The following is a 27978-nucleotide window of genomic DNA, read 5'->3' as shown; positions in this document are numbered from 1 at the left end:
AGCCTTTTTGGGTTATTGTTGAACATAAAGGATGATGAGAAATGTGTGCCATCCAATTAGGATGGTGGAACTGCGGGGAGGTTTTTTTGGTGAGGGTCACTAAGGTTGGTCTTGGGTCTTTTGTTCAGTGGGAGATGAAGAGAGAAGATGCCAGGGAGAACCTGTCGTAGGATACGACCCAGTGGGAGACCTGATTGTTCGAGATGGATTGTGAGTGACGTTCAGAAGGTGGTGTGTGCTTTCACGCAGACCTGAGGCCCAGTGCGTGAATGACAGAGAAGTTCAAGGTGAGCTCCAACTTGTACACATTTGACTGTGTTTTAGCTAAATAAGATTCATAAATATAATTCCTTTAGTCGTATGCAGTGTGCTGTCTGTTATTTCTTGGCACTGAGTTGTAACAGGGTAGCAAATAACACAGTATCCACACAAGCCGGGGTTTGGGGTAGGAGGGTCGTCTCAATCTCACGGGTTTGGCAGGACCAGAGTGTGTTTTCCCTTGACTTGTACAGCCAAGGAAACCAGCGAGGTTTCAACCATACTTCATACAATATGGAAACAGGCCATTTGGCCCAGTTAGTCCATGCTGACCAAGATACCCCATCCAAGCTGGACCCATTTGCCAGCATTTGGCCCATAACCTTCCCAACCTGGGTTTGATGGACCCCTCAGTTAATGGGAGGGGTCGCTGGCATAAAAGAAGGTTGAGAACCCCTGTTCTAAACCTTTCCAATCTATGTACCTGTTGAAAGTTGTTATTGTACCTGCCTCAACCACTTCCTCTGGCAGCTCACTACATATAGATACCACACTCTGTGTAAATAAAGTTGCCCCTCAAGTTCCTTTTCAGTCTTTTCCCTCTCACCTTCAGCCTATGCCCTCTAATTCTTAATTCCTTACCTCACGGAACAAAGCAGTGTGCATTCAGCCTACTAATGCCCCTCAGCATTTAATACACCTCCATGAGAACACCTCTCAGTCTCCTTTACTTGAAGCAATAAAGTCCCAGCCCATCCAAACTCCCCCTGTAACTCAGTCCTTTAAATCCTGGCCAACATCCTAATAAATCTCAGCTGCACTCTTTCCAGTTTAATAACAACTTTGCTATAGCAGGGCAAACAAAACTGAACATGATACTCCAAGTAACACTCACAAAATGCTAGAGAAACTCAGCAGGTCAGGCAGCATCTATGGAGGGGAATAAATGATCACCTTCCAGCTTGTCCTGACCCACTCCCCACCTTGTTCTGGATTCTTCCCCCTTCCTTTTCAGTAATGATGAAGGGTCTCTGTCTGAAGTGTCAACCATTTATTCCCCTCCATAGATGCTGCCTGACCTGCTGAGGTACAATATTTTGTGTGTGTTGCTCTAGATTTCCAGCATCTGCAAAATCCCTTGTGCACTGTAATCTCCAAACCTTTAAACTCAATGGCTGATTGATGCAGCTGAGCATGCCAAAAGCCATCTTCACTACCCTGTCAACCTTTGACTCCAGTTTCAGTGAGCCTTGCATGTGTACTCCAAGGTTTCTCTGTCCTACAACGCTCCTCGGGCCCTTTCCATTCACTATGAATGTCCAACCTGAATTTGACTTTTCAAAATTGCAATATTCCAGACTTTTCTGAAGTAAACTCCACTTGCCATTCCTCAGTCCATGTACTCAGCTGATCAAAATTGCTCTGTAGTTTTTGAAACCCTTTTTCACTGTTCACTGTTTTATCTATTTCAGTGTCATCTGCAAACTTACTGACCTTACCTTGTACATTCTTGGTGGGCAGGCAAGGAGAGAGGAAAGGAGATGGGGTATGGTGAAGGAGAGGGCGAGGGGGAGTTGGGGGATGTCATTACTGGAAGTTTGAGAAATCAGTGGTTATGCCATCAGGTTGGAAACTACCCAGATGGAATATAAGGTGTTGTTCCTCCAACCTGAATGTGGCCTCATCACAACTGTAGAGGAGGTGATTGATGGACATATCAGAATAGGAATGGGAAGTGGAATCAAGATGGTTGACCACTGGGAGGTCCTGCTTCTTCTGGCGGACGGAGCGTAGGTGCTCAGCAAAACAGTCTCCCAATATACAGGAGGATATTGGTGGATCTCACCAATATACAGGAGGCCATACTGGGAGCACTTGAACACAGTACATGACCCCAGCAGACTCTCAATTGAAGTGTCGCTTCACCTGTGAGAGTTTGGGGCCTTTAATGGTAGTGAGGGAGAAGGTATAGGGGCAGGTGTAGGACATGTTCTGCTTGCAAGGATAAGTGGTGGGAGAGGGATCGGTGGGGAGGGACGAGTAGACAAGGGAGTTGCAGAGGGAGTGATTCCTGCGGAACGCAGAAAGTGGGGAGGAGGAAAAGATGTGCTTGGTGATGGCGGAAATTCTGGAGAATTATGTGCTGGACGCGGAGGCTGGTGGGGCGGTAGGTGCGGACAAGAGGAACCCCATCCCTGGCAGGGTGACGGGAGGATGGGGTAAGAGCAGACGTGCGTGAAATGTAAGGGAAGCGGTTGAAGGCAGCATTGATGGTGGAGGAAGGGAAGCCCCTTTCTTTGACAAAGGAGGACATCTCCTTTGTTCTAGAATGAAAATCCTCATCCTGAGAGCAGATACAGTGAAGAAGGAGGAATTGAGAGAAGGGGATGGCTTTTTCTTTTTTACAAGTAATGGGCTGGGAAGAGGTATAGTCTAGGTAGCTGTGAGAATCCGTGGGTTTATAATAGACATCAGTGGATAAGCTTTCTCCAGAAATAGTGACAGTGAGATCGAGAAAGGGGAGGGAGGTATGGGAAATGGACCAGGTAAATTTGAGGGCAGGGTGGAAACTGCACTAATGCAGTTGTCGATGTAGCATCGGAAAAGTGCATTTCCTATGGTCACCAGTGTAGGCTTGGAACATAAACTGTTCAATGTAGCCAACAAAAAGGCAGGCATAGCTGGGAGCAATGCGAGTTCCCATGGCTACACATTTTGTTTGAAGGAAGTGGGAGGAGCTAAAGGAGAAGTTATCAAGAGTGAGGACAAGTTCTGCTGGACAGAGGAGAGTGGTGGTGGAGGGGAACTGGTTTGGTCTGGAGTCCAGAAAAAGATGGAGAACTTTGAGGCCTTCCTGGTGTGGGATGGAGGTGTATAGGGACTTGACATCAATGGTAAAAATAAGATGATGGGGCCAGAGAACTTGAAATCCTTGAAAGGATCAAGATTTGTTGTTCTGCCATCAGGCAAACGTTACAGGAGCATCAAAACTAAAATCACAAGGCTACTAAACAGCTTCCTCCCACAGGCAGTCAGACTGCTAAATGCTGCTCTACCTGACTCTGCTTTGGACACTTTTAACTTGCACTGGACACTTATAACTGATTTTAACTGACATGTGGCTGTTGTGTTTTACTATATATTGTGATGTTTATTATTTAGTGTTGCGTTTGTTATGTTATGATTGCACTGCTCCTGGGAAACGCTGTCTCATTCTGCCCTGCAGAGCTGATGTATGGTTAGAATGACAATAAAGTTTTTTTTTGAATTGAATTGAATTGAAGACCCTGCGAAATGCCACGGATGTTGGTAGGAAGGGACTGAACTATGGGGGGATAAAACAGAGTTGGGGTATGCCGTTATGAGTTCAGTGGGGCAGGAACAAGCTGAAGCAATGGGTCTGCAGGATGAGCAGGTTTATGGATCTTGGGTAGGAGGTAGAAATGGGAAGTGTGTGGTGCAGGAACAATGAGGTTTGTGGCAGTGGATGTGAGATCCCCAGAGTCAATGAGGTTGGTGACTGGGCAATGGCCTGCTGCTCCTTAGTGGGGTTCTGTCCCAGGGGTAAGTAAGATGAGGTGTCAGAGAGTTGTCACTGGGCCTCAGTAAGGTAGAGGTCAGTCCACCAGACTACTACAGCACCCCATTTATCTGCGGGTTTGACGGTGAGGTTAGGATTAGCAAGGATGGAGTGGAGAGCCCAGTGTTCGGAAGGGGTGAAGTTGGAATGGGAGAGAGGAGTATTGAAGTCGAGACGGTTGATGTTGGCTATGAAAAGGTCCAGAGCAGGCAGAAGACTGGGGCTGGGCGTCCAGGAAGAAGAGGAGGGTTGAAGATGGGAGAAGGGATCATTGGTGCAGGGTGGAGCGTCCTTGCCAGAAAAGGAAGAATGGTGGCAGAAGAGCTCATCATCATGGTGGGCGTGGAACTCACTGAGGTGTGAGCATAGGGGGACAAAAGTGAGGCCCTTACTGAGGACAGAACGCTCTGGCTCAGAGGGCAAGGTCGGAGGGAGTAGTGAAGACCCAGCACAGATGAAAGCTGGAATCAGAAGAGGGAAAAGGGTTGGTAGTGTCTGAGGAGCAGGGAGGTTTGGGGTGTTCAGGGTTGGCAGGGTGAGATGGAGTCTTCGAGGGCTCAGGAGCTGGCGGTGGGACCTCAGAGAGACGGGGTTGCGGAGTGGTGGTGGGGGAAGAGAAGACAGGTTCCAGAGGCAGCACGTGAAGACCTAGTCTGGAGTCAGAGTTGGAGGTTGTGCAATCGGCACCTTGGAGATGTCCAAGGTCGTTGGAACCCTCATTGATGGCTGTGGAGTCCGGATCTGAATCTGCTCTGGATCGTTGGAGCTGTTGAGGTCGGTAGCAGGGATCACGGTCTGGAGACATCTGGGCCTGCTGGTGTTGGAGACGGCAGGTTCTGTGGTCTGGAGACGGGTGATTTTCTGATCGTTGCAGGATGTGAGAAAGTTAAAGAACTGATGATTGAAAGGGTGGATCTGGCGGAGGATAAAGTAGCAGACAGGTCCATTACAGGCGGTAGAGAGAGAATCCCAAAGTTGTGGAAGTGACTGGGATAGGGACTCCAGGTACCTCCTCATGGCGGAAAGCGTGGGGCATAGAGCGCAATGAGAGAAGCAGCGAGAGAAACAGTGGACAGACTCCCCCTTCTCCAGCCTTGCATCTCTTTCACATTCAACTTCCCAGCTGTTTATTTCATCTTCCCCCTCCTGGTTTCACCAATCACCTTGTGTTTCTCTCTCCTTCCGCCACTTTTTATACTTATCTTTTTTTCTCCAGTCCTGCTGAAGGGTCTGGGCCCAGAACGTCCACTGTACTCTTTTCCAGAGATGCTGCCTGGTGTGCTGAGTTCCTCCAGCATTTTGTGTGTGTAGCTCGGATTTCCAGCATCTGCAGATTTTCTCTTGTTTGTGATGTAATGCTGATCTTCTATCAGGCACTGGTCAGACCACACTTGAAGTATTGTGAGCAGTTTTAGATCCCTTATCTACGAAAAAAATGTGCTGGCGCTGGAGAGAGTCCAGAGGAGGTTTATGAGAATGACCCCAGGAATTAAAGAATTAACATGTGAGAAGCATTTGATGACTCTGTGTCTGTACTCCCTGGAGTTGACAGGAATGAAGGGGGGAACCTATCGAATGTTTAAAGGTCCAGATAAAGTGGATGTTGAGTGGTTGTTTCCTCCAGTGGGGGAGTCTTAAGACCAGAGGGCATAGCCTCAGAATGGAGGAACGTTTAGTGAGGAAGCTACGTAGCATCCATGCCAGGACCACCGGACTGAGAAACTGGTAATTTCCCAAAGTTGTAAAGCTGATTAACACCTCCACCCACTACCCCACCCCCAACCATCACTAGTTTATCATTTCCCGTCTGAGTCACCTTATGTTCACCTTATGTGCCTATCGTCACTTTCTGGACATTTATGTATATAACCTATTTTATGTATTTATATGTATAATAGGTATTTTATCATTGTGTTCTTTATCTAATTGTGTTTTTTTGTCCTGCTGGATTTGACATTTTAAAATCTTGAATCGTCAGTCGCTCGTTCCACATACCAGCCACCTTCTGTGTGGGAAATGTATCGCTCAGGTCTGCTTTAAATCTTTCCCCTTTCCCCTTTCACCCTGAACCTGTGCCGTCTTCTCTCAGACTCCCCGCCCTTGGGGAAAAGGCTGTAACCATCCACTTTCTCTTAGCCCATCATAATTAAACACCTCTAAGGTCAACCATCAGTTTCCACAATTCCAGGGGAAACTGTCTCTGTCTGTCCAGCCTCTTCTCATAAGCAAACCCTCACCCTGACCTAGTGTCATTCTGTGAATCTGTTTTGCACCATCTCCAGCTATCAGCTCCTTTCGATAACAAGGAGACCAGACTTCACACAGTACTCTGAATGTGGTCTCCAGCAGTGACAGGCCTAATGTGGACAACACTCCCACCTGGTGGATCTCTGCCACAATGACAGATTCCCTGTGGACAACACTCCCACCTGGTGGTGTCCTGCTGCAATGACAGCTCCCCAAGCGGACAACACTCGGGGACAAACACATTCGACAGAAGTGAGGTGAAGCAGCAGCGAGGTCATGGACCCTCTACAGATTACAGAGGAAGAGGTGTTTGCTGTCTTGAAGCAGATCAGGGAGGATAAATCCCCAGGGTCTGACAAGGTGTTCTCTCGGACGCTGTCAGAGTCTTGCGCAGAAATTTCACCGTCCCCAGCAGAGATACTGTATTTAAAACACCCTTACCAATGGGTGAGGTGCCAGATTGAAACACAGCTCACAGCATGCTGAGCTCGTTGACTTCATTAACTTTGCCTCCAACTTTCACCCTGCCCTCAAGTTTACCTGGTCCATTTCCGACACCTCCCTTCCCTTTCTAGATCTTTCTGTCTCTCTCTCTGGAGACAGCTTATCTACTGAAGTCTATTATAAGTCTACTGACTCTCACAGCTATCTGGATTATTCCTCTTCTCACCCTGTCTCTTGCAAAAATGCCATCCCCTTCTCGCAATTCCTCCGTCTCCACCGCATCTGCTCTCAGGATGAGGCTTTTCATTCCAGGACGAGGGAGCTGTCCTCCTTTTTTAAAGAAAGGGGCTTCCCTTCCTCCACCATCAACTCTGCTGTCAAACGCATCTCCCCCATTTCACGCACATCTGCTCTCACTCCATCCTCCCACCACCCCACTAGGAATAGGGTGCCCCTGGTCCTCGCCTACCACCCCACCAGCCTCCGGGTCCAACATATTATTCTCCGTAACTTCTGCCACCTCCAACGGGATCCCACCACTAAGCACACCTTCCCTCCCCACCTCTCTCTGCTTTCTGCAGGGATCACTCCCTACGCGATTCCCTTGTCCATTCGTCCCCCCCATCCCTCCCCACTGATCTCCCTCCTGGCACTTATCTTTATAAGAGGAACAAGTGCTACACATGCCCTTACACTTCCTCCCTTACCACCATTCAGGGCCCCAGACAGTCCTTCCAGGTGAGGCAACACTTCACCTGTGAGTCGGTTGGGGTGATATACTGTGTCCGGTGCTCCCGATGTGGCCTTCTATATATTGGCGAGACCCGACGCAGACTGGGAGATCATTTTGCTGAACACCTACGCTCTGTCCGCCAGAGAAAGCAGGATCTCCCAGTGGCCACACATTTTAATTCCACATCCCATTCCCATTCTGATATGTCTATCCACGGCCTCCTCTACTGTAAAGATGAGGCTGCACTCAGGTTGGAGGAACAACACCTTATATTCCGTCTGGGTAGCCTCCAACCTGATGGCATGAACATTGACTTCTCTAACTTCCGCTAATGCCTCACCTCCCCCTCGGACCCCATCCGTTATTTATTAATATTCACACATTCTTTCTCTCTCTCTCTTCTTTTTCTCCCTCTGTCCCTCTGACTATACCCCTTGCCCATCCTCTGGGTTCCCTCCCCCCACCTTTTCCTTCTCCCTGGGCCTCCTGTCCCATGATCCTCTCATATCCCTTTTGCCAATCACCTGTCCAGCTCTTGGCTCCATCCCTCCTCCTCCTGTCTTCTCCTATCGTTTTGGATCTCCCCCTCCCCCTCCCCCTCCCACTTTCTAATCTCTTACTAGCTCTTCCTTCAGTTAGTCCTGACGAAGGGTCTCGGCCTGAAACGTCAACTGTACCTCTTCCTAGAGATGCTGCCTGGCCTGCTGCGTTCACCAGCAAATTTGATATGTGTTGCTTGAAACACAGCTGATGTTGTTTTGTTGTTTAAGAAAGGCTGTAAGAATAACCGGGGAAATTTCAGGCTTGTAAACCTGACATCAGCAGTGGGTAAGACACAGGAGCTAAAATAGGCCATTCGGCCCCTTGAGTCTGCTCCACCATTCCATCATAATCGATTTATTATTCCTCTCAATCCCATTCTCCTGTCTTCTGGGATCATTCTCGTAAACCTCCTCTAGATCCTCTCCAATGCCAGCACATCTTTCTTAGATAAGGGGCCTGAAACTGTTCACAGTGGTCTGAAATATACCCAAGAGCCATCTGTGGCAATGAATTCCACAGATTCACCACCTTCTTGCAGAGGAAATTTTTCCTCATCTCTGTTTAACCTGCAAGTTAATCCTTAGGGAATCATGCACGAGGACTCCCAATTTTTTTTGCACCACTGTTTTTTGAATTTTCTCCCTATTTAGAAAATAAGTTATTGGAAGATATTCTAACGGCCTGGCTATATGAGTATTAGGATGGACCAGAACAGATTAGGGATTATCAACAGGACTTTGTGTGTGTTTGGTCATGTCCAACCAATCTTATCGATGTTTTCAAGGAAGCTGGCCAGGAAGTTGATGAAGGCAAGGCAGTGGAGGTAGTCTACGTGGACTTTAGCAAGGTCTTTGATGAGGTCCCATATGTGAGGTTGGTGAAGGAGGTTCAGTCGCTTGGCATTCAGGATGATGTAGTAAATTCGACTGGATATTGACTTTCTGGGAGAAGCCAAAGAGTGGTAGTAGATGGTTGCCTCTCTGACTCGAGACCTGTGACTGCTGTTGTGCCGCAGGGATCGGCTGATTGTTGTTTGTCATGTTTTTCAACAGTCTGGATGATAATGTGGTGAGCTGAATCAGCACATTTCTGGATGACACCATGACTGGGGTGTAGTGTCGGCGAGGAAGTGTATCGAAGTTTACAAAGGGATCTGGACCAGCTGGATAAATGTGCTAAAAAATATCAGATGGAGGATAATGCAGACCAGTGTAAGATGTTGCACTTTGGGAGGACAAACCAGGGTAGGGCTTACACGGTGAGTGGAAGGGCACTGAGGGGTGCGGTAGAACAGAGGGATCTGGGAATACAGATCCGTAATTCATTGAAAGTGGCATCATAAATAGATAGGGTTGTAAAGAAAGCTTTTGCCCATTTGGCATTCATTAATCAAAATATTGAGTACAAGAGTTGGAATGTTTTCCTAATTTTGTTTTAGGTGTTGGTGAGTACCTTGTGCAGTTCTGGTCACCTACCAATAGGAAGATGTGAATAAGATTGAAAGATAAATTTTACAAGGATGTTGCCAGTACTAGAGGAGTTGATTGAAAGGGAAAGGTTGAATATGTTAACCCATTATTCCCTGGAGTGGAGGAGAATGAGGAGAGATGGGGCACCATGTAGCATAGCGGATGGTGCGACGTTATTACAGCTCAGAGTCAAAGTTCAGAGTTGAATCCAGTGCCTGTAGGAAATTTGTACGTCCTCCCCATGGAATGTCTTGATTTTCTCTGGGTATCCCAATTTCCTCTCTCAGTCCAAACACCTAGCCTTTGGTAGGTGGACTGGTCATTCTAAATTGCCCCATGATTAGTCTCAGGTTAAATTGACGGTTGCTGGTGGTGCAGCTCAAAGGGCTGGAAGGGCCTATTCCACACTGTATCTCCAAATATAGATGTCTACAAGATTAGGATGGGGAGAGAAAGGGTTTGGCTTTGCTCCCCTGTGGTCCATACTGCCACCTGGTGGCCTTCTGTCGCAATCACAAGTCCACTGTGGACAACACTCTGGTGGTATCCTGTTGTAATGACAGATCCAGGGGCAGCAAGTAAACCATTTATTCGTTTCACCCTCATCACGTCATTGTAACCCAGCCAAATGACCAAGGCGTGTACTAAATATGGAGATGTTGAGGTGTGGTCACTCAGGGAGAGATCTGACATCTCAAGGCCATTGTGACACCAGTGAGAAACATCACAATGAGATGCAGCATCACAATAGGATTTAAACTCTGGTCACTTGGAGATAGAACATCCACTTTCAGCTTGACTGGAGGATAGTTTGCTGATCTGGAGGCATGTGTAGACACGATGTGTGAAAATCATTGGGATTTATTCATGGCCTCAAATTCATTTCATGAACAACATCTTCTGTGTGAAGAGGAAGGAAGAAACCTGGATCAGATGGAGAGACTACCTGAGAGAGGGAACTCCAACAACAGTGAGACAATGTACCAATTCTTTCCATTCCTACAGGAGGCAATGTTCAGAAGGATTGTATTTGGGAGGGATGATAGTTTAGTTGTTGGGATTTTGGGGGTCAACTCGGTCAATATATGTAATTGCTGCTTGGGGCCCACGGTGTTTATTGATCCTGTGCCGTTGCTAAGGATCTGCTCCCAAGGTGATGTCAACAGAGGCCCTTCAGTGATGTCAGATGCACTCCTTGGGCCTGTCTGAAGATGGTGTCCAATGTCCAAATGCAGACCAGGAAATCTGCTGCCTTTAATACTCAGGTAGTGTCCAAATTGTCCCAATCTAGAAGTGTAAACGGTCTTGTCTTGTAGTAATTATTAAGATGGTCAAGTGTGTTAATGATTCGGAGAATGTAGGTCGAACATTTCATGAGGTTGTGGATGACACCATAATTGGTGTGTGGTGATAGTGAGGGTTTTCTTAGCTTACAATGGATTGGAGACCAGCTGGGAAAGTAGCCAGGGAATGGCAGGTGGAACTGAACTCAACAAGTACGATGTGGTAGATTTTGGGAAGTTAAACCAGAACAAAACATACAGAGTGAATGACAGGGCCCAGGGAGAGTTACAGAACAGAGAGAACAAGTGATAGAAGTACAGAGTTCCCTGAAAGTGGCGACACAGGTGGACAGGGTACTGAAGAAGGTGTGCACAGGTTCTCATGCAGGTAAGTCTGTGGCTAAGTGTAAATGGTCCTGTCATTATCCAGTTGTATTTAATTTATTTTCTCTTTCTTCTCCCAGAGGGACGAGACTGCTGAAACCATGGCATCTGGGTGAGCGCAGGCTTTCACCGCGTGAGCCAGTGATGTAGCCGTGAGTGACCAGTCCACGATACAAGCTCAAAAGCAGATCCTGACTGAAATCGAACTGATGTTCCTCAGGTCAGTCCCTCTGTGTCCCATCCACCTCTCGGTACTAACCCAATAGCCATGACCATTCCTCTCCACGAGTCGACTGAGTCTTGGAGATGGTATGAAACCACCTCTCTTGCCTCATTTTTATCCCATCATTTTTGGGATCAGAGGGTTCACCCTCCCACTCTAAATTGAAGGGGACCAATATACTTGTGGGCTGGTTTGCCAGAGCTGTTGGGGAGAGTTTAAACTAATTTGGCAGGGAGATGGGAATTGGAATGAAAGGGCTGCGGTGGGACAGTTGGTGTACAACCCGATGCTGTGTGCAGTGAGGCTGTGCGGAAGGACAGGTAGATAACAGGGCAAAATTGCAGTTGGTGGGATGAGTTAAAGTGTAGCAAGGGGACCAAATTGAAAAGGGTGATGAATATGTGATGAAAGGTGTTCTATTTCAATGCACGCAGTATATGGAATAAGGAAGATGATCTTGTTGCACAGTCAGAGATTGTTAGGTGTGACGTTGTGGTTATCATGGAGTCGTGGCTGAAAGAAGATCATAGTTGGGAGGTGAACTACCAGAAGGCGGAGCTTAGCAGGAACGATGGCACCTAATGGCAACTCCTTTGCCTACATCTTCGAAAACAGCTCTATTTCTACCTTCAATATCTTTATTTTTCCCTTTCGGGGTTCTTTTGAAGACCCTGACCAGGAGTTACACGCAGGTTCCTTTCTTTGGGGGAATGGGACCCCTTCTCGGGGTTCCACGATTGGCCATTTTTCCACATGCCAAATGTTTGACCTGAGAATCTCGATCGTGTTTGGAAGCCTAAGATCTCGGGGCTCTGGAGACGGGCGGATTGAGGGTCGATATCGCGGCAGGAGACTCGTGTCGTCGGGGAGGCCTGAAAATCTTTCGCTGTGGGCCCAAAGACCCGAGTTCTTTGTGATCTTCGGACATCAAGCTCGAAAAAGGTGACAAAACGGACTTCTGACATCATAAACCAGCGGGTTGTTGTTATGTCTCCCGCTCGCTGTGAATATGGGGGACACCTCCCTCTCCCTTGCCAGGGAGAGAGAGAACTTTTGGTTTGTCGAATGTCGGATGAAATGCAAAACCTTTGGGGCAACTTTGGTCTGTGTCTTTGCTGTTGCTTAGCACACGCTTGGGCTCGGTGATGGTACCGATGCCCTTTTTTTTGTGGTGGGGGGAGGGGGGATTGTTGCTTGCTGACGCTTACACGCGGGAGGGGGGAGCTGGTGGGGACTTTGGGGTTCTCGCGTATAACTGTTGTTCATTCTTTGGGGCATTCTCAGTTTCCGTGGATGTTTGTCAAGAAAAAGCATTTCAGGATGTATATTACATACATTTCTCTGACGTTAAATTTGACCTTTGAACATTTGAACAGTCAAGGAAATACATTTTATCAAAACGACAGGCTGGTAGGCAGAGGGGTAGGGGAGGCTCTGTTGGTAAAAATCTGAAATCAAAGCCTTTGAGACAGGTGACATAGGAATGGAAAATGTTGAATCTTGTGGGTAGAGTTAAGGACCTGCAAGGTAAAAAGACTCTGTTGGGGGTTATGTACAGGCTGCCGAACAGTGGACAGGATGTGGGATAGAAATTTCAACAGGTAATAGAAAAGGCATGTAATAAGGACAATATTACGATAGTGATGATGTATTTCAATATGCAGGTAGATTGGGAAAATCAAGTTGCTGGATCCCACCAAAGGGAATTTGTAGAATATCTACAAGATGGCTTTTCCGAGCAGCTTGTCGTTGAGCCCACTAAGAGAAAAGCAACTCTGGATTGGGTGTTGTATGATGAACCAGATTTGATTCGGGAGCAGAAAGCAAAGGACCCCTTCGGAGATAGTCATCACCATATGATACAATTCACCCTGCTGTTTGAGGAGAAGATGAAGTCAGATGCATCATTATTACAGTGGAGTAAAGGGAATTACAGAGGCATGAGAGAGGAGCTGGCCAAAGTTGATTGGAGGGGGATATTGGCAGAGATGATAGCAGAACAGCAATGGCTGGAATTTCCAGGGTAATTGGGAATGTGCAGAATCGATACATCCCAGAGATGAAGAAATATTCTAAAGGGAGGGTGAGGAAACCATGGCTGTCAAAAGAAGTCAGCGACAGCATAAAGCAAGAGAGGATGTATAATATAGCAAAAATTAATGGGAAGTTAGAGGATTGGGAAGCTTTTTAAAAAACCAACAGAAGCATAGAGCAGTCAGGATAACAGGCAGGATATTTGGATGGTTCTCTTGCAGTATGTGGTTAAGCAAGGAGTCGTCCAATGTCCCTGACAACTGTAACTGTGAGAAGTGCATCCAGCTGCAGCTTCTAACACTCCATGTTAAGGAGTTGGAGCTGGAACTGGATGAACTCTGGATAATTCGGGAGGCTGAGGGGGTGATAGACAGGGTGTATGGAGAGGTTGTTACACCCAAGATAAAACAACACAGGAAACTGGGTGAAAGTCAGGAGGGTGAACAGCCAATGCAGAGTACCCCTGTGGCCATCCCCCTCAACAACAGGTAATTCACTTTGGACACTGTTGGGGAGGATGGCATGGCAGAGAAAAGTCACAGCAGTCCAGTCTCCAGGCTCTGTGGCTCAGAAGGAAAGCAGGGGGACAAGAGGCAAGCTGTGGTTCAAGGGGATTCATTAGTTAGGCAAACAGAAAGGAAGTTCTGTGGATGAGAACGAGATTCCGGGATGGTATGTGGCATCCCAGGTGCCGGAATCCAAGGCATCTCAGACAGAGTTCTCAACATTTTTACGTGGGAGGGTAAGCAGCCAGAGTTGTGGTCCATATAGATACTGATCGATATTGTGCTGTGTTCTTTGCCAGTCTTCTATGCTGTCCACAACTGCACCAATCTTGCTGTTATCCATAAATTTACTAAGCCACCCACCTACATTTTCATCCAGGTCATTTATATACATTACAAACATCAGAGTTCCCAACACAGACTTTGCGGAACTCCACGAATTACAGACCTCCAGTGTGAGTAAGTCCCTTCAACCACTGCCCTCTGTCCTCTTTGCGCAACCCAGTTCTGAGTCCAAGCAGTCAATTTGCCGCAGATCCCATGCATCTTAATCTTCCGGAGTAGCCTCCCATGAGGGGCTTTTTCAAACACCTGACTAAACTCCATGCAGACAACATCCACAGCCCTCCTCATGTGTTTCATTTGATCCTGACTTCCGAAGCTTTACATACATTTCCTTTTTCTTCTTGATTAAAAAACCATCTATAACCATGTAACAATTACAGCACAGAAACAGGCCATCGTGACCCTTCTATTCCATGCCAAACTCTTACTCTTACTCTTACCTGGTCCAAGTTACCTTATCACTTAACTTTATCACTTCCTTGGACTTCCAGGACTCTCTTATCTTTCTATCCCATCCCCATCCTTCCCTCTAAGAGGAACACAGCTTTTCTGTACTCTGTGCAATTGATCATCAAACACCTTCCACATGTCTAATGTGTGCAAACAGCTCTTCCTCTGTAATCTCTATCGGGTGCATGACCTCGCTGCTGATTTGCCTCACTTTCACAAACTGTGTCCATCCCCTTGTGTATTCCACAGGGGACATGTCATTGTGCTAGGACACCACCAGGTGTGGGTGTTGTCCACAGGGGACAAGTCATTGTGCTAGGACCCCACTAGGTGGGGATGTTGTCCACAGGGGACAAGTCATTGTGCTAGGACACCACTGGGTGGGGGTGTTGTCCATAGGGGACATGTTATTGTGCTAGGATACCACTAGGTGGGGGTGTATTCTACAGGGGACATGTCATTGTGCTAGGACACCAGTAGGTGGGGATGTTGTCCACAGAGGACATGTCATTGTGGATGGACACCACTAGGTGGGGATGTTGTCCACAGGGGATATGTCATTGTGCTAAGACACCACCAGGTGAGAGTGTTTGCTGTAATTGGAAATCAGGGTCAGAAGTGTTGGAAAATCTGACCTCTTGAGATCCAGGTGAGCAAGGCAATCAATTTGCCAACTGACTACAGGACTTCGGGTGTCATGTTGCAGATAAGGAGGATAATAAATCAGCCATGATAGAATGGTGGAGCAGACTCGATGGCTGAATATCCAAGTTCTCCTCCTTTGTTTTCTGGTCTTATGTCACAGATGGCAAATGAGACCATGTTGAGAGGATTGTGTGCAGTCTGGTCTCCTTGCTACAGAAAGCATCTGATAAGCTGGAGAGGGGGCAAAACAGATTCACAAAATGTAACTGTGTCAGGGTGGAGGCTGGTTTATAACAAGATGCTGGACAGACTGAGACCGTTTCCCCTGGAATTCTGGAAGCTGAGTGGTGACCTCATGGATATTTGTAAAATTATGAGGGACTGAGATAAGGTGGGTGGTCACAGTCTTTTCCCCAGGATAGGGGAGTCTGAGACTGGAGGGCACAGGTTCAAGATGATAGGGGAAAGATTTAAAGGGGACCTGAGGGATACGTTTCCCACACAGAAGGTGGTGGGTATGTGGAGAAAGCTGCCAGACTGGAGATTCAAGATTGAGGATATTAAAATGTCATTTCCAGTGCAAAAGTGTAAAGGAGAACAAAATAATTGTTATTACTCATTCAATGCAGCACAAAATAAAACACAATAAGATAACGAACCCAATAATAAGAAAACACAATGAAAATAAGTAGATAAGATAGTTTATATACATAGATTGATTGTATGTTCAGAAAGTGAAGCCAGGGACGGGGATGTCTGTACATAAGGTGACAGACAGGAAATGATAAAGCAGTGGTGGTTGAGGGTATGGAGGGGTGGGTTAGTAGGTGCAGGTGTTAATTAACCTTGCTGCTTGGGGAAGGTAACTGGTAGAATCTTTCATGATGTTACTGGCACTTTTCCAGTGCCTCTCTGTATCTATGTCCTTGGTGGCAGGTAGGCTGGTGCCAGTGATGCCATAGGCTGTTTTGACTACCCATTACAGAGTCCTCCAGTACACCGCAGTGCAGTTTCTGTCCCAAACAGCGATGGAGCATGTTTGGATGCTCTCTACTGTGCACTTGCAGAAGGATGTGAGAACAGATGTGCAAAATCCAGCTCTCTTTAGCCCCCTCAGAAAGTAGAAGTGTTGGTGAGCTTTCCTGTTGGAAGGAGGCTCTTAACTCTACAAATCGTAGAGGAAGATTTGGTGAGATTTCCTGATTGCCTTGGATGGGTTCTGGAACCACGAGAGGTTCTGCATTCTTAGGTTTCTTCAGCCAGGGTTGGTGAATCTGTGGAATTCATTGTGACTGTGCAGGCCAAGTCATTGGGTATTTTTAAGGCAAAAGTAGATAGGTTCTTGATTAAACAGAGTGTCAAAGTTTACAGGGAGGAAAGAGGAGGATGCGTTTGAGAGGGATATTAAATCAGACATGACGGAATGGCGGAGCACATCTAATGGGCCGAATAGCTGAATTCTGCTCCAAAATATTATGGTTTAAAATGAAGTAACATTTGGCTTGTGCCAAGTTTTTGGCTTGTACCTAGGCCCTTGTGTTGTTTCTTTTGTCCCCTTTAAATCTTCTGTTTGCCCAGTTGGTTATGTCTGTGTTTCTTATATTTGTAAGAAAAAAAGAAAAGCTTATGAAAGGTTCAGAGAGCTAGGTAATCTAAGGGATGTAGAAGATTATAAGGCTAACAGGAAGGAGCTTAAAAAGGAAATTAGGAGAGCCACAAGGGGCTATGAAAGTGGGGAGGCTCTATTGGTTAAAAAAAAATCAAATCAAATCAAATCCTTACAAAGAGGTGACAGAGGAACGGAAGATGTTGAATCCTTGTGGGTAGAATTAAATAAACTGCAAGGTGAAAAAAGACACTGTTGGAAGTCGTGTGCAGGCCACCGAACAGTAGGCAGGATGTGGGATAGAAATTTCAACAGGTAATAGAAAAGGCATGCATTAAGGGCAATATTATGATCGTGATGGCATATTTCAACATGCAAGTATATTGGGAAAATCAGGTTGGTGCTGGATCCCAACAAAGAGAAGTTGTAACATACCTACGAAGTGGCTTTATAGATCACCTATGGCTGAGCTCACCAGGAAAAAAGCATTTCTGGATTGAGTGTTGTGTAATGAACCCAATTTGATTAGGGAGCATAAAGCAAAGGGACCCTTAAGAGGCAGTCAACATAATATCATAGAAATCATCTTGCAGTTTGAGAAGGAGAAGATAAAGTCAGGTGCATCAGTATTACAGTGGAGTAAAGAGAATTACAGAAGCATGAGAGAGGACCTGGCCAAAGTTGATTGGAAGGGAACACTGGCAGAGATGATGGCAGAACAGCAACGGCAAGAAGTGCATCCAGCTGCAGCTTTGAACAATCAACATAAAGGAGTCGGAGCTGGGGAAATGGATGAACTCTGGATCATTCGGGAGGCTGACAGGGTGTATAGAGAGGTAGTTACACCCAAGGTAAAATGACACAGGAAACTGGGTGACAGTCAGGAGGGTGAACAGCCAATGCAGAGTATCCCTGTGGCCATCTCCCTCAAAAACAAGTAATTCACTTTGGATACTGTTGGAGGGATGACCGAGCAGAGGAAAGTCACAGCAATGAGGTCTCTAGCGCTGACTCTGGCTCTGTGGCTCAGAAGGAAAGGGTGGACAAGCGGTGAGCTGTGGTTAAAGATTCTTTAGTTAGGGAACAGAAAAGAGGCTCTGTGGATGAGAACAGGATCCCAGGATGGTATGTTGCCTTCTTGATGCCAGAATCCAAGGCATCTCAGGTAGAGTTCTCAACATTCTTAAGTGGGAGGGTGAGCAGCCAGAGGTCATGGTCCATATCGATCCAAATGACATACATATGTAGGAAGAGGGACGAGGTTTGCCAAAGTGAGCTCAGGATGTCAGGTGCAAAGTTGAAAGACAGGTCCTCTAGGGTTGTGATCTCAGGATTGCTTCCCATGCCCTGTGTTGTTGAGGCCAGAAATAGGAAGATCATAGAGTTTAACATGTGACTAAGGAGTTGGTGTTGGAAGGAGGGCTTCAGATTTTTGGGATCATTGTGCTCTTTGCCAGGGAAGGTGAGATCTAAAACAAATGGACAGTTTGTACCTAACCTGGAGGGGGACAAATATCCGAACAGAAAGGTTTGGTCATACTGCATGGGAGAGTTTAGACTGGAGTTGCAGGGGGATGGGAATCAGGATGCCAGAACAGATAGTGGAGTGGTTCTGGAGACATGTTGTTAAGAACTCAGACAAAATTAGGAAGCAAAAGGTTGAGCATGGGGGACTATTGTTCTGAGTTGAACTCCATCTGCCACTTCTCAGCCCAGTATTGCATCCTATCAATGTCCCGTTGTAAACTCTGACAGCCCTCCACACTATTCACAACACCTCCAGCCTTTGTGTCATCAGCTAACCTACTAACCCATCCCTCCACTTCCTCATCCGGGCCATTTATAAAAAAAATCACGAAGAGTAAGGGTCCCAGAACAGATCCCTGAGGCACACCACTGGTAACCGACCTCCATGCAGAATATGACCCGTCTACAACCACTCTTTGCCTTCTGTGGGCAAGCCAGTTCTGGATCCACAAAGCAATGTCCCCTTGGATCCCATGACTCCTCACTTTCTCAATAAGCCTTTCATGGGGTACCTTATCAAATGCCTTGCTGAAATCCATATACACTACATCTACTGCTCTTCCTTCACCAATGTGTTTAGTCACATCCTCAAAAAATTCAATCAGGCTCGTAAGGCACGACCTGCCCTTGACAGAGCCATGCTGACTATTTCTTTCTTTTCAAATCTTTTTATTATTGTATTATACAGGAAAAATAACATGAGTCCATTGAAGTAACGACACTTACAATGCCTCAAAAAAAACATTATCTTAAAGATTGAAAAAAAATTTTGTGATAACAAAAAAAACCTACTAAGCAGGAAAGTGAGAGAGAGAGAAAAAAAGAACCCATTAGGTGTACAACCCCGGAGTCATGCATCATACAAATAACCATCAAACCACCAGCAAGAAAAGAAAATATTCTAAAAAATTTACAATTAGATCGTGGAAAAATTATATCAATTAACTCAAATGATAATAATGAGCAAATGAGCCCCATGTTTTCTCAAAATCAAATAAAGGTTCAAAGGTTCGACTTCTAATTTTCTCTAAACTAAGACATAGCATCGCTTGAGAGAACCATTGTGACAAAGTGGGAGCTGATGTATCCTTCCACTTCAACAAAATGGCTATCAATGTAACAAATGCAATAACATGTTGGTCAGACACAGAAATACCATGAATATTTTGAGGAACTATTCCAAAAAGCACAGTTAATTAATTAGTTTGTAAATTAATTTTAAGTGCTTTAGAAATTGTTGAGAAAACTGACTTCCAGAACTGTTCCAATATAGAACAAGACCAAAACGTATGTGTCAGTGGAGCTATCTCAGTTTTACATCTATCACAATGACTATCAACATTAGAAAAGATCTTAGGAAGTCTCTCTTTTGTCAAATGATAACGATGTACAATTTTAAATTGAATCAATGAATGGCTAGCTGATTATTCCTAATCATATTATACCTCTCTAAATGTTCATAAATCCTGCCCCTCAGGATCTTCTCCATCAACTTATCAACCACTGAAGTAAGACTCACTGGTCTATAATTTCCTGGGCTATCTCTACTCCCTTTCTTGAATAAAGGAACAACATCCACAACCCTCCAATCATCCGGAACCTCTCCCATCCCCATTGATGATTCAAAGATCACCGCCAGAGGCTCAGCAATCTCCTCCCTCGCCTCCCACAGTAGCCTGGGGTACATCTGATCCAGTCCCGGTGACTTATCCAACTTAATGCTTTCCAAGACCTCCAGCACATCCTCTTTCTTAATATCTACACGCTCAAGCTTTTCAGTCCATTGCAAGTCATCACTACAATCACCAAGATCCTTTTCCCCAGTGAATACTGAAGTAAAGTATTCATTAAGTACCTCTGCTGTTTCCTGAGGTTCCATACACACTTTCCCACTGTCACACTTGATAGGTCCTATCCTTTCACGTCTTATCCTCTCACATCTTATCCTCTTGCTCTTCACATACTTGTAGAATGCCTTGGGGTTTTCCCTTAATCCTGCCCGCCAAAGCCTTCTCATAACCCCTTCTGGCTGTCCTAATTTCCTTTTTAAGCTCCTTCCTGTTAGCCTTACAATCTTCTACATCTCTTACATTACCTAGTTCTCTGAAACTTTTGTAAGCTTTTCTTCTTGATGAGGTTTATTACAGCCTTTGTACACCACGGTTCCTGTACCCTACCATAACTTCCCTGTCTCATTGGAACGTACCTTTGCAGAACTCCACACAATTATCCCCTGAACATTTGCCACATTTCTTCCGTACTTTTCCCTGAGAACATATGTTCCCAATTTAAACTTCCAGTTTCCTGTGTGATAGCCTCATAATTCCCCTTACTCCAATTAAATGCTTTTCTAGCTTGTCTGTTCCTATCTCTCTCCAATGCTATTGTAAAGGAGATAGAATTATGATCACTATCTCCAAAATGGTCTCCCACTGAGAGGTCTGACACCTGACCAGGTTCATTTCCCAATACCAAATCAAGTACAGTCGCTCCTCTTGTAGGCTTATCTACATATTGTGTCAAGAAACCTTCCTGAACACACCTAACAAACTCCACCCCATCTAAACCCCTTGCTCTAGGGAGATGCTAATGGATATTTGGGAAATTAAAATCTCCCATCACGACAACTGTTATTATTACACCTTTCCAGGATCTGTTTCCCTATCTGCTCCTCGATATCCCTGTTACTATTGGGTGGCCTATAAAAAACACACAGTAAAGTTATTGACTCCTTCCTGTTCCTAACCTCCACCCACAGAGACTCTGCAGACAATCCCTCCATGACGTTCACCTTTTCTGCAGCTGTGACACTATCTCTGATCAACAGTGCCATGCTCCAACCTCTTTTGCCTCCCTCCCTGTCCTTTCTGAAACATTTAGAACAGAGATGAAGAGGAATTTCTTCAGCCAGAGATGCTGAATATGTGGAATTCATTGCCATGGATCGCTGTGGATGCCATCATCGAGTACATTTAAAGCAAAGGTTGATAGGTTTTTGATTTGTCTGAGCTTCAAAGGTTACAGAGAGAAGGCAGGAGAATGGGGTTGAGAGGGGTATTCAATCAGCCATTGTGGAATGGCAGAGCAGACTCGATGGACTGAACAGCCTAATTCTGCTCCTATGTCTACTGGTCTAATTGAAGAAGACATTACTGAAGCTAGCTCTGGAGTATTGTGTTCAGGTTTGATCACTTTGCTGTCAGAAACATAGAAAATAGGTGCAGGAGTAGGCCATTTGGCCCTTCGAGCCTGCACCGCCATTTATTATGATCATGGCTGATCATCCAACTCAGAACCCTGCACCAGCCTTCCCTCCATACCCCCTGATCCCCGTAGCCACAAGGGCCATATCTAACTCTCTCTTAAATATAGCCAATGAACTGGCCTCAACTGTTTCCTGTGGCAGAGAATTCCACAGATTCACCACTCCCTGTGTGAAGAAGTTTTTCCTAATCTCGGTCCTAAAAGGCATCCCCTTTATCCTCAAACTGTGACCCCTCATTCTGGACTTCCCCAACATCGGGAACAATCTTCCTGCATCTAGCCTGTCCAATCCCTTTAGGATTTTATACGTTTCAATCAGATCCCCCCTCAATCTTCTAAATTCCAACGAGTACAAGCCCAGTTCATCCAGTCTTTCTTCATATGAAAGTCCTGCCATCCCAGGAATCAATCTGGTGAACCTTCTTTGTACTCCCTCTATGGCAAGGATGTCTTTCCTCAGATTAGGGGACCAAAACTGCACACAATACTCCAGGTGTGGTCTCACCAAGGCCTTGTACAACTGCAGTAGTACCTCCCTGCTCCTGTACTCGAATCCTCTCGCTATAAATGCCAGCATATCATTCGCCTTTTTCACCGCCTGCTGTACCTGCATGCCCACTTTCAATGACTGGTGTATAATGACACCCAGGTCTCGTTGCACCTCCCCTTTTCCTAATCGGCCACCATTCAGATAATAACCTGTTTTCCTATTTTTGCCACCAAAGTGGATAACTTCACATTTATCCACATTAAATTGCATCTGCCATGAAGTTGCCCACTCACCCAACCTATCCAAGTCACCCTGCATCCTCTTAGCATCCTCCTCACAGCTAACACTGCCGCCCAGCTTCGTGTCATCCGCAAACTTGGAGATGCTGCATTTAATTCCCTCATCCAAGTCATTAATATATATTGTAAACAACTGGGGTCCCAGCACTGAGCCTTGCGGTACCCCACTAGTCACTGCCTGCCACTCTGAAAAGGTCCCGTTTATTCCCACTCTTTGCTTCCTGTCTGCTAACCAATTCTCTGTCCACATCAATACCTTACCCCCAATACCGTGTGCTTTAAGTTTGCACACTAATCTCCTGTGTGGGACCTTGTCAAAAGCCTTTTGAAAATCCAAATATACCACATCCACTGGTTCTCCCCTATCCACTCTACTAGTTACATCCTCAAAAAATTCTATGAGATTCGTCAGACATGATTTTCCTTTCACAAATCCATGCTGACTTTGTCCGATGATTTCACCGCTTTCCAAATGTGCTGTTATCACATCTTTGATAACTGACTCCAGCAGTTTCCCCACCACCGACGTTAGGCTAACCGGTCTATAATTCCCTGGTTTCTCTCTCCCTCCTTTTTTAAAAAGTGGGGTTACATTAGCCACCCTCCAATCCTCAGGAACTAGTGCAGAATCTAAAGAGTTTTGAAAAATTATCACTAATGCATCCACTATTTCTTGGGCTACTTCCTTAAGCACTCTGGGATGCAGACCATCTGGCCCTGGGGATTTATCTACCTTTAATCCCTTCAATTTACCCAACACCACTTCCCTACTAACATGTATTTCCCTCAGTTCCTCCATCTCACTGGACCCTCTGTCCCCTACTATTTCTGGAAGATTATTTATGTCCTCCTCAGTGAAGACAGAACCAAAGTAATTATTCAATTGGTCTGTCATGTCCTTGCTCCCCATAATCAATTCACCTGTTTCTGTCTGTAGGGGACCTACATTTGTCTTTACCAGTCTTTTCCTTTTTACATATCTATAAAAGCTTTTACAGTCAGTTTTTATGTTCCCTGCCAGGAACATAAATTGTTGTAGTTCATCCATGCAATCCTTAAATGCTTGCCATTGCGTATCCACCGTCAATCCTTTAAGTGTCATTTGCCAGTCTATCTTAGCTAATTCACGTCTCATACCTTCAAAGTTACCCCTCTTTAAGTTCAGAACCTTTGTTTCTGAATTAACTATGTCACTCTCCATCTTAATGAAGAATTCCACCATATTATGGTCACTCTTACCCAAGGGGCCTCTCACGACAAGATTGCTAATTAACCCTTCCTCATTGCTCAAAACCCAGTCTAGAATAGCCTGCTCTCCAGTTGGTTCCTCGACATGTTGGTTCAAAAAACTATCCAGCATACATTCCAAGAAATCCTCTTCCTCAGCACCTTTACCCATTTGGTTCACCCAATCTACATGTAGATTGAAGTCACCCATTATAACTGCTGTTCCTTTATTGCACACATTTCTAATTCCTGTTTAATACCATCTCTGACCTCACTACTACTGTTAGGTGGCCTGTACACAACTCCCAACAGCGTCTTCTGCCCCTTAGTGTTACGCAGCTCTACCCATATCGATTCCACATCTTCCCGGTTTATGTCCTTCCTTTCTATTGCGTTAATCTCATCTTTAACCAGCAACGCCACCCCACCTCCTTTTCTTTCATGTCTATCCCTCCTGAATATTGAATATCCGCAAACATTGAGCTCCCATCCTTGGTCACCCTGGAGCCATGTCTCCGTGATCCCAACTATATCATAATCATTAATAATAATCTGCACTTTCAATTCATCCACCTTGTTACAAATGCTCCTTGCATTGACACACAAAGCCTTCAGGCGCGCTTTTACAACTCTCTTAGCCCTTATACAATTATGTTGAAAAGTGGCCCTTTTTGATGCTTGCCCTGGGTTTGTCGGCCTGCCACTTTTACTTTTCACCTTACTACTTTTTGCTTCTTCCCTCACTTTACACCCCTCTGTCTCTCTGCACTGGTTCCCATCCCCCTGTTGTGAACTAACCTCCTCTCGCCTAGCTTCTTTAATTTGATTCCCACCCCCCAACCATTCTAGTTTAAAGTCACCTCAGTAGCCCTCGCTAATCTCCCTGCCAGGATATTGGTCCCCCTAGGATTCAAGTGTAACCCGTCCTTTTTGTACAGGTCACGCCTGCACCAAAAGAGGTCCCAATGATCCAAAAACTTGAATCCCTGCCTCCTGCTCCAATCCCTCAGCCACGCATTTATCCTCCACCTCATCGCATTCCTACTCTCACTGTCGCGTGGCACAGGCAGTAATCCCGAGATTACTACCTTTGCGGTCCTTTTTCTCAACTCCCTTAGCTCCCTTTATTCTCCTTTCAGGACCTCTTCCCTTTTCCTACCTATGTCATTGGTACCTATATGTACCACGACCTCTGGCTCCTCACCCTCCCACGTCAGGATATCTTGAACACGATCAGAAATATCCCGGACCCTGGCACCAGGGAGGCAAACTACCATCCGGGTCTCTGGACTGCGTCCACAGAATCGCCTATCTGACCCCCTTACTATCGAGTCCACTATCACAACTGCCCTCCTCTTCCTTTCCCTACCCTTCTGAGCTACAGGGCCGGACTCTGTGCCAGAGGCACGGCCACTGTCGCTTCCCCCGGGTAAGCTGTCCCCCCCAACAGTACTCAAACAGGAGTACCTATTGTCAAGGGGCACAGCCACCGGGGTACTCTCTATTACCTGACTCAGAAAGATGCCATTAAGCTGGAAAAAGAGCAGAGGAGAGTCACAAGACTGTAGTCAGCTGTTAAGGGACTTCGTTATGGAGAGAGATTGGGCAGGTTGGTACTTCGTTCCTTGGAGAATGAGGGGTGACCTTATACAGGTTTACAAAACCATGAGACGCACAGATAGGGTGAATGCACACAGTCTTTTTCCTCTTTGGGGAAGCAAGAACTAGAGGGCACAGGTTTCAGATGAGAGGGGAAAGATTTAGTTGGGACCTGAGAGGAAAATTATTAACCCAGATGGCAGTCCATACATGGTATAGGCTGCCAGGGGAAGTGCCTGAGGCAGATACATAATTAATGTTTAAAACTCTCGGACAGGTAGATGGATAGGAAAGATTTAGAGGGCTGTGGGCTAAATGCAGACAGATGGGACTGGCTCAGATGGGGATCCCTCTGCTTCCTCCCCCTCCATTACTCCCCTAACCCCAGATCATTCAGACAAGCTGGTGGAATTGTTTCAAGGATGATAATGTCATCAACAGATCTGGACAAATCAATTTCCCTGATTGGCTCCGGGACATTGATATCATCAACCAATCCTTCCACACCGGTCTCTGTGATTGGCTCCAGGACGATAAAATCATCATCATCTTCACTGACCAAGCACTTCACTGTCATTACTCCCAGGGCTCACCTCCAACAGGTTCTGCAGCAACAGCTCCTGCAATTGGTTCTTGGGTTCTGCCCACGGCAATGGTGATTGGCTCCAGAGAATTGATGTCATTGTGCAGCCCAACCTATTTCACCCCTGTGATAAGCTTCACCTGTGGCCCCATTGGGCCTGTCTCGCTAGTGATTGGCTCATCCCCTGTGACATAGTGAAGGGATCCTCTCCAGCTCTCACCTTTCACCCATGGGTGGTCCTTCAGCAACAATATCAGCTGTTGGCTCCAGCGGACTGCCCTCGTCCATTGGCTGACCTGCAACATCATCACTGATTGGCTCATATTCAATAATCCCACTCGTTGGCCCCTACCCAATAACCCTACTGATTGGACCACATAAGGATAACTACTCAGTGACTTTCTCGGCTGCCATATCATTGCACTTCAGACCAACATCTTTGTCGCACAACACCGATGGGCTCATCACGATTCGGATTCCACAGCTCCGACTGGCCCATTGATTGACACCAGTGTCAGCTCTGATTGGCTTGTCAACTAATTTCAGTATGGCTATTGCAATTGGATCCTCCAGTGACTCAACAACGATAACACCAATTGGCTCACATAACAATTCAACCCAGACAGCACTGATTGGCTCAAGTACAGCAGCAGCTCCTCCAAGGACTCAAGCACAACAGCACCAATTGCCCGCTCCTGTGACTCAAGCACTAAGGAATTAAGAATATTAAAAAATCATTTTGAACCTATGTAACCTCTGGCTAAAAGAATAATTGGGATTGAATAGGAATTATTGAACTGAAGTAAACTCTGCCTTCAGCAGCCAGCTAAGACAGGCTCATTACCAGTTCTCCCCAGCTTGTACAGAGACACTGAGAGTTTGATAACATTGTACCCTCGTTTGAGTGGGGTAGGAGGGCTCACCGATAAGGACAGGAAGGAACATCCATCTGTAATTAAGTCAAGGTTGAGCAAAGGGAATAACTGATAAGGACTGGACAGCACATCCATCTGTAATTAAGCCTTGATCTAACAGACTCTCTTACCTGTAACTGTCATAGTCCGGTCTGTGAAGTCCATATTCCGGTTCACAGTCCGGTCCATCGACCCGTGCTCCAGGTTTTCCTGTCTACCCTGTTTCTGTCTTGTTGAGCTCTAATTGAGTCACCTGATGCTAGTTGGGGCTGGCTGCATAAATACCTCCAGAGACCAGGGCATGGCGGCTGGATTGTTCTTGTCCTTACTCCTTGGATCCCTTCCTCTGCCTTATGTTTCCTCACCTGAAGCCCTGCCTTGTCTTGCCGGTAACTCTCGCCTCGCCTGAAGTTCTGTCTTGCCTTGCTTTGCCAGTAGCCTTGCCTTGTCTTGCTGTCTGGACCTGGATCCACCCTGTACCTAGCTCCTTTCCTGTCCATTGCCTCTGCCCAGGTAAGCTAGGCCGTCTTGCCATTACCTGGGGTTGCTTCTGACCCTTCCTGTGCCTTGCCTCTGTCAGGTGGTGATCCACGCCCTGCCCAGGAGGAGCCTGCCAAGCCTCGCCTCAAGTCTCCAGCCGAGCCCCGAGCCGGACGACTCCAGCCTCCTGCCGAGCCCCGAGCCGGACGACTCCAGCCTCCTGCCGAGCCCCGAGCCGGACGACTCCAGCCTCCTGCCGAGCCCCGAGCCGGACGACTCCAGCCTCCTGCCGAGCCCCGAGCCGGACGACTCCAGCTCTAGCCTCTAGCTTCAAGCCTGTAGATTTCTGCCTCATCCTGCCTGCCTGCCAAGCCTCGTCCTTGCCTAGTTCTGGGGTTCGAGCCAGAGGCAAGACCCAGGTACTGGGTCCTTGTCCAGTCTCTGGCTCGGAGTCCAAGCCCGGGCTCCCAGCTCTCTTGTTCAGTCCTGTTCCAGGTTCCTGGTTTTCCTGTCCATGTCCTTGCCATCGCCCTGTATCCTAGTCCTGTCCCTATTACTTCAGTGTCTTTGTCTTGCACTTGGGTCCGTTCACAGCCACCACCTTATGACAGTAACTAAGTTTTGCACCAACAGATTTGGTGGGACATACCAGTTCAAATAACATCTTGCAACAGTAATGTATGGGGCTTACGATGTATAAATAAATGGCTGTAACTTGAGGGAGCGGGTCCAGTTGTCGGATGGAGGCAATACTTACGTGCCTTCCCTTTGACAACTGGGTCTCCAACTCCTGCAGGAGGGTGCACAATAAACTGTTGTAACTATAAGAAGTTGGTCTCCTGAGT

The 27978-nt window shown here is 46.4% G+C and overlaps 1 long non-coding RNA gene across 1 annotated transcript; it reads left to right on the top strand.

Moving 5' to 3' along the window:
- Window positions 1-142: 142 nt before the first annotated feature.
- LOC140191429 (uncharacterized) lies at window positions 143-27932 on the top strand. Its single transcript, XR_011883825.1, has 4 exons — window positions 143-287; window positions 11022-11161; window positions 11833-12106; window positions 27234-27932. It is a non-coding gene; the product is annotated as an uncharacterized lncRNA (long non-coding RNA).
- The last annotated feature ends 46 nt before the right edge of the window (window positions 27933-27978 follow it).

The sequence above is a fragment of the Mobula birostris genome, chromosome X, assembly GCF_030028105.1.
Source record: "Mobula birostris isolate sMobBir1 chromosome X, sMobBir1.hap1, whole genome shotgun sequence".
Classification (NCBI taxonomy): Eukaryota; Metazoa; Chordata; class Chondrichthyes; order Myliobatiformes; family Myliobatidae; genus Mobula; species Mobula birostris.
The sequence above is the reverse complement of the archived record's forward strand: the minus strand, read 5'-3'. Positions and strand labels throughout refer to the sequence as shown.